The 7500-nt window shown below is 34.4% G+C and overlaps 1 long non-coding RNA gene across 4 annotated transcripts in view; it reads right to left on the reverse strand.

Annotated features, from left to right (window-relative positions):
* Positions 1-4927: 4927 nt before the first annotated feature.
* Positions 4928-7500, reverse strand: part of LOC137644189 (uncharacterized) — a 3096-nt gene continuing 523 nt past the window's right edge. Inside the window, exons 2-5 of one of the 4 annotated variants that reach the window (XR_011045149.1) lie at positions 7054-7225; positions 6404-6826; positions 5829-6037; positions 4928-5566 (exon numbers count right to left, since the gene is read on the reverse strand). This is a non-coding gene — a long non-coding RNA (uncharacterized lncRNA). Of the gene's footprint in view, positions 5567-5828; positions 6038-6162; positions 6827-7053; positions 7283-7500 lie in introns of all 4 variants that reach the window. The other 3 variants (XR_011045147.1, XR_011045148.1, XR_011045150.1) reach the window with 3 other exon arrangements.

The following is a 7500-nucleotide window of genomic DNA, read 5'->3' on the forward strand; positions in this document are numbered from 1 at the left end:
TCTCTATCATGGGGCTCAATACTATACAGTACTCTAGAAGTTTTATTCCAGCTGTGACCAAGTTGTGGAATGATCTTCCTAATCGGGTAGTTGAATCAGTGGAACTTCAAAAGTTCAAACTCACAGCAAATGTTTTTATGTTGAACAGGCTGACATAAGTCCTTTTATAGTTTATATATCAAATATCTGTTTTAATGTTGTTAATGTTTTTAAAATATTTTATTTTAATTTCTATTACTTTTTATATCGTTTATTTATTTCCTTATTTCCCTTCCTCACTGGGCTATTTTTCCCTGTTGGAGCCCCTTGGGCTTATAGCATCTTGCTTTCCCAATTAGTGTTGTAGATTAGTAATATATATATATATATATATATATATATATATATATATATATATATATATATATATATAAATACACACACACACACACACACACACATATATATATATATATATATATATATATATATATATATATATATATATATATATATATATATATATATATATATATATTCTTTCTGTGAGGGAATAGGGTTTGTAGATCGCCAAGGTCAGCAAAGCTCTACTAGTCAGGGCCACCCATACTAGGTTGGTTTGCCGTGAGAGATCAAACTAAAGTCTCACCCCATCACCAATCTGCAGTGGCCAGCGTATTGATGAAATTGGACAGTCCTGGTGGACACATTAATGTGGAAAATAAATTTTCGTAACTTTAATAGTTTGCCCAAGATTTCATCATGTTACCATTTTCTTTTATTTTTTATCGGTAATAGAAAACGTTATAAAATATTTTTAGGGAAGACACTAGTAATATGCGTAGTTTCAGTAACATTTTCTTAAGTGTTTTATTTATTTATTTTTTTTTTCAACATTATCTACTCACATATTATTAAATTAGTATTTATGCAGATCTGGAAATGTCAGTACTTATCAGTATTCCTTACCTGGTTCAAAGCAACTGCCAGTATATAGTGATAACAAGTATATATTGTATTTATTTCTTATATCGAATTTTTTTATTGGGGAAACAAAAGTAAAATGAAAATACATGTTAAAAGCGTTACATGAAAAATAAACTTTTGGGGAAAGTATAATTATGATTATAAATATGCTATTTTGGCCATATTGCACAAAAAATATAGTTACAGGGTATTATTATTATTATTATTATTATTATTACCAGCCAAGCTACAACCCTAGTTGGAAAAGCAAGATGCTATAAGCCCAAGGACTCCAATAGGGAAAAAATAGCCCAGTGAGGAAAGGAAATAAGGAAATAAATAAATGATGAGAACAAATTAACTATAAATCATTTTAAAAACAGTATGTTTAACAGTGGGGTCATAAAAAACAGATGAATTTGCTCAAGGGTAATAAAATCTAAGGAAAATACAGATATATGATGAAATGCCTAAATATGTTGAAGGAGATAATCTACTTTTTAATTTTCATCTTTCGACCTTATTTAAAGCAATTTTAGTAAAACATTATTAGTTCTGCTTTACCTTTTTATAAAGCGTTATTGGTTTTGCTTTACACTTTCTTAGATGGGGCAGGACAAGTTGGAAATTTTATAAATGAAGTTATTGAAGTGTCACGTGACCTGTCAGTTGCCAGGTTGCCTGTTGTACGATAATGATCTAACATGTAGGGTAAAATAATACGATGTACGATGCCTACTGTATTTATCATACGATTTTGTACGACAATTCTGTGATTAAAAGAAAAATACAGCACAAGATTAAAGTACTGTATAATTATTAGAAAAATCCTCTTGATATATGTCCATAGACGTTGAATGCCGCATAATACTTGAGTAATTATTTGTGTTGACTTTGCTCATAGAATTATTATATAGGCATTGTCTTGTAGTAGGCCTACTCGCCTCTGTAGACTGACGATGTACATCTTTTAACTTCCGGGTTTGCTCTGGAAATATTATAATAGGCCTAAAAATCATCTTAACATGTCCATAGGCGTTGAATACCGCATAATACTTATGTAATTATGGGCATTGACTTTGTTCATAGAATTATTACATAGGCATTGTCTGGTAGTAGACCTATTCACCTCTGTGGGGTAGACTGGGTTTGCTCTCGAAATAATCACACATAGGCCTAATAGGTGCATATGTTTTTATGTTGGCCAGGCCGACATGAGTCTTTTTATAGTTTATATATGACATATCTGTTTTGACTTATGTTAATAGTTTATACATAACATATCTGTTTTGACGGTGTTACTGTTTTTAGAATGATTTATTGTTAATTTGTTCTCATCATTTATTTATTTCCTTTCCTCTCTAGGCTATTTTTTCCTATTGGAGCCCTTGGGCTTATAGCATCTTGCTTTCCCAACGAGGGCTGTAGCTTGGCTATTAATAATAATAATAATAATAATAATAAACAGAAGACCATTGCATGACAGTACCAGGCAACCAGGGGGAAGCAATTATTTTTTTTTCTTTTTTTTGGTATGGACGACTAAAAAGAAAGCCATCAATGTCATTTTGATGAAAGGTTATCTGCATAACGTTAAATGAATTAAGTAATATTTCTGGGACAGGAAACTTCAGTTAATAGTTTACTTTGTACATTGTGATGTGCAATTAATATTTGTCAAATGGGTAAAATATATGTTTGTTAGTATCGTATAGGCCTACTTCTATAGTTATGGCAACTGTTGACTACAGACGGGAACTTAACACAATAGAGTTGTGATCCTTTCTCCTTCCAATGATATTTCATCATCCATTGCATAATACGTTCTCATCATTTCTGTCTCTTCTATTTATTTTGAGCCCAACCTCCTGTGATATTTCATGCATTCTGGTAAGCAAGCACTGCAAAACCTGTATAGTGTTCTGCTAATAAGGGCAGTGTCATCAGCATACTCTAGGTCAGCTAATTTCCTGTTACCAGTTTAGTCTCCAAACTTTCTTCATCTCCAGCTGTTCTGCGCACTGCAAAATCCACGAGGAAGATAAAAAATATAGGTGACAACATATTCCCTTGGAGTTCTCCACAGTTCACTGTTAATCAATTTCATAGGAATCCACTAACATTAACCTTGCTCTAGCTATGGTCATAAACAGACTTAGGCTGCATTTACACCAAGCGAATCGAATCAATTCATGGAGAATCATTTGACTCATTTTGAATCGGTATAGTTCCAACCTACTAAATCTGATTAACACATCGTTCAGTACCAAGGCAGCCTTCGAGGAGTATGGACGTCTTTTCTGTTTTAGAAATAACATTGTTGCTGTGGCTGAGAAGCATTGACGGAGACAACGAATATGGGTGCATCCAATAAATTCCTGAAGACCTGAATTTGGGAGCGTTGGACATTTGTTCCCAGATTAGGTCAATAATCTGGAGAAGTTTTATGACTTCTTTAGGATGACCACAGAACAATTTAAGATGTTGGTCGAGTTGATGGGACCCTCATTCAAGAAGCAGAATACCAATTACCGTCTTGCAATTCGACCTGACTCCTTGACTGATGAAAAAATGGGACCCCGCGCATCAGTGATTCTGAATCGCCATGAATCTCCAGGATTTGAATTGACTCGATTCGCTTGGTGTAAACTATTCCATTGAATTTAACGTGGGGAATCATGAATTGGGAGGATTCTCCACGAATTGAATCGATGAGATTCGCTTGGTGTAAATGCAGCCTTAATAAATAAAAATATTCAAGAGGAATTCAAAAGCCATCGTAATTTCTATATTCTGAGCCTTGCTGTACAATATGGCTTTTAATGAATTTTAGTCAGTACAACTTCTACCTTTTCTGAATCCTGCTTGTTCATCTTTCAGCTTCATCACTTTCTAACCTTTTTAGAACAAGCAAACTATTTTCGTGACAACTGACGGAAGAGTGATGCCTCTGTATTCATTGCATTCAGTCAGGTATCCTTCCATATTCCTCCATTCATGGCTTTTGTAGATTCCTGTCAGTTTTTCAATGAGCGCACACAAATCCAGGCAATCTTTTACAATATCTGCCTAGTTCAATTTCAGACACTCCAGTTTCCAGAAGGTTAAGCTTGCTCTAGATTCTTAAACTTATTCATTAGACAATACCTAGCACACTTCTCCCACTTACGAGCTACACGGGACTACCTCCCTTCGCTTATCATAGATTTCACTGAAGGACACTGATATCCCTCCGTCTAACCAACTCTCACTCAGGCTTGCTTTAAACCTCTTGAGTTATATGCTTTTAAGAGTAAGGAACGATTGAATGTATTAGATATGATGAATATATAAGAGATTGTTACGCTACTGGTAACAAATAGAATCTGTTTTTGACTGATAATATTTAATATATAATAAAGGCGACAAAAAACTAGAGGAAAACTAGATTCTTATATTTGAACAAGTCTAGAAATACTTCAAACATATATACAACTGTTTTAAAAAATTGAAATCACTACAAAACTGACAAAAAAAGTAATAGAAAGCAATGAAACAATTCATGCTTGACCAAATCACGAATTGCTTGTAAGATTATACAAGATTAACCACTAACAGTTACCGAGCCAGTGAGTCTACTCCTAAAATATATAACTAAGATATCTAAGTAAATATAAAAACCATTTCAAAGGATTGCATACTAAATTTCATGAAAGTATATAATGGGAAACAAACGAGACATTAAGAGTGTTTCTAACATATCCCTCCCTTCAAGAGGAAGCAGAACATCATGGATCCATTAACAAACCTATGATACATTAGAACATTTTATATACAAAAACTAAAGTCAATATCTGGAAAACATGTAAACACTAAGGTTATCTTTACCTTTGAGATGTAAAATCCCAAAGTTATACTGAAGCAGGACCAAGGCCCGCAGAGTTAACCTTGAAGTTTAGTTTTTAATTTAAAGACAATGGAGTGTGGTCAGAAAAAAAGAACCTTTGAGATTGATTATTTATGTAAAATTTATTTATAAATCAATATCAAGAGCATGAAGGAAGGCCAAAGCTGTTCCTTCACTGTACTCTAGGAACTCCGAGGCTGCTTCACTTTGCTTAAAAAGAGAGACTGAAGTAAATCACCAGAAACTGCTCCTACAGCCACATCACTGGGATCTTTGATAAAACAGCTTGTCGAATTCAGATGGCTTTAACACAAACAAAAAAAAAACTTTATAGCTTTAAAGGAAAGTCTCCAAACTTCAGCCTACTAAAGTCAATCTCAAGGCTAGCGAGATTTAAGAAAAAAAAAAAAAAAAAAAAAAAAAAAAAAAGGTTCAGCAACTTCCAGATAAGTTTGGACAGAACCTGATAAAATCCAGCCATACTGATAAATGTACTGCATGCTTGTTGATAGTAGTAGGCTATTTGTTTCACGTAACTTTAGCATCTTCGGCGCAATCATCTGTCCCAACATCCATGACCCAAGTATGTTAAAAGACTTTTCCCAATGGTAGTTTTGCTAGGTTGAAAAGTTACACCTACTTTAACGCGAAGAAAAAGTTCCCTCTAGGTCTTTTGATAAGTTTTTCCTAAGTACTGGCGTGCACCACAATGTCCTCAATGAAAAAAAGTCTCACCTGAAACAGAACATTAGACTTTGAAAGGTTGCAACAGCATTTGTCATTTAAAAACTAACAGTGTATTGAAATGGACCTAAGTGTGATAGCGTAGTAGTTTTCATATTTATTTTCTGTCAAGGGTACTATATAGTATCTTCTTAATGAATAAGCTTAAAAAATGTTAAGTACTTCCAACATAATTTTAAATTCTTAGCAAAGGATAAGTGTCTTTAAGGGGGCCAGAATATAACTTGAGATAATCTTTAGATTAAAGACTCACCTGGTTTATGGTCAAGGATGCAGGGTGAGTCCCAGGACCTGTCACTTCGTTCGGCCAACCCATTCGTATAAGGATCTACTTCACGTTCCTTAGATTTCTTCTTTTAAGGAGGTAATCTGTGTGGTCTGGCAGACTGGATTAGTCCCAGCGTGTTTAATTAGTCCCAGGTGTCAATGCCAAATTTGAATCTACAGTTGATAGATTTAGATCTGAAATTTAAAGTAAAAATAATAAAACTTTTCCAAGCTGGGGACCTGGTAGATACATGAAGTGTCCTGCAAGATCATATCGTAAAATTTACAAAGTTGATCTACTGTAGGAAGAGTTTTATCACCTGTAGTCTAAATAGCTATGTTAGCTATAGAATTTTCACAAACTTCTCCAAAGAATTTTAGATCTAAAGGAGATCCACTGCACTATAGGAACTATGGAGGAATCAGTTTACTCAAGAATAATTAACTGCGTTAAGTAAATAGTCACCAGTCTGCATCAAAACTGGTCATACAGCCACATTACTAGCTTCTACTTTGATAACAAACAGCTTGAATTTAGTGCCTTCAGCACAGAAGACTTACGAGCTTTCATAGCTTCCAAAGCACGTCGACAATCTTCTGTCCACTTGCGACAACACTAGTACTGATTAGATTGATCAGAGGTACAGCAACTTCAGAAAAGTTAAGACAGAACCTCTGATAAAATCTAGCCTCACTAAAACAATTTCATCCAGCTACATCAATAAAACACTACTGTCTTGTTCATAAGAGTAGGCAGTTATTTGATGAACAAAGTTATCATCCTTTGGTACAATCATCTGGGTCTCAAAATCCATGACCCAAGTAAAGACTTTTCCAATGGTAGTTTCTTTGCCAGGTTGACTTTGTCTATTCTCCAAGGATGAAGTAGGTCTCTCAAGATCTTTAATATCAAAGTTTTCCTAACTACTGGTGTGCACCACATCGTCATGAATGACATCACTTTCCATCTGAAACATGATTAATCTGAAAGATAAAACAGGAAAAACGTTGAGAGGTTACAACAGCTTGTCATTTCAAAGGAAGAACAGTATTGAAATAAACCTAGATTTTATAAAGGCAGGAGCTTTTAGCAATTTCTGTCAGGGGTACTTCGTAGTATCTTTTTAATGAGAATGGTTAGAGATTTGGCATTTCCAACAAAATTTAAGATCTTGGCAAAGAATAAGGGTCCATAAATTGAGACTAAATACCTATAATCTGTGCAGATGAGGAACAGGTTTTTGGACGAGGATTGGGTGAAGCTCAGGAGGTGTGTTCTGCCAACTCATTCCGTGTTAGACTTTTGTTCCATAGCTTCCTTCTTGTCTCCCTCCGACAGACTGGATTATTCCCATGTGAAACCGCAGTTTATGGTAAGAGCTACTTCTGAAATAAAGTTTAATCAAACTCAATTACAGCCTAATTGCCACGCTGAGGGATCTGGTAAAAACATTAAAAGTTCTGCAAGATTAAAAAGTCAGAATTATAGTCTATCTAATACGATAATAAGGTAGTAAGAATTTAATTCCATCTCAGTGGTCATGTTAACTATCTCTGGAATTTTCACTTTCTCCATAAATTTTCTTCAGGAGACCCACATTAACTAGTCTAGGGATTTTAAAGCCTTCCAGGGGTGCAATTTAATTAAAATTACTTTC

Source organism: Palaemon carinicauda, chromosome 7 (assembly GCF_036898095.1).
Source record: "Palaemon carinicauda isolate YSFRI2023 chromosome 7, ASM3689809v2, whole genome shotgun sequence".
Taxonomy (NCBI): domain Eukaryota; kingdom Metazoa; phylum Arthropoda; class Malacostraca; order Decapoda; family Palaemonidae; genus Palaemon; species Palaemon carinicauda.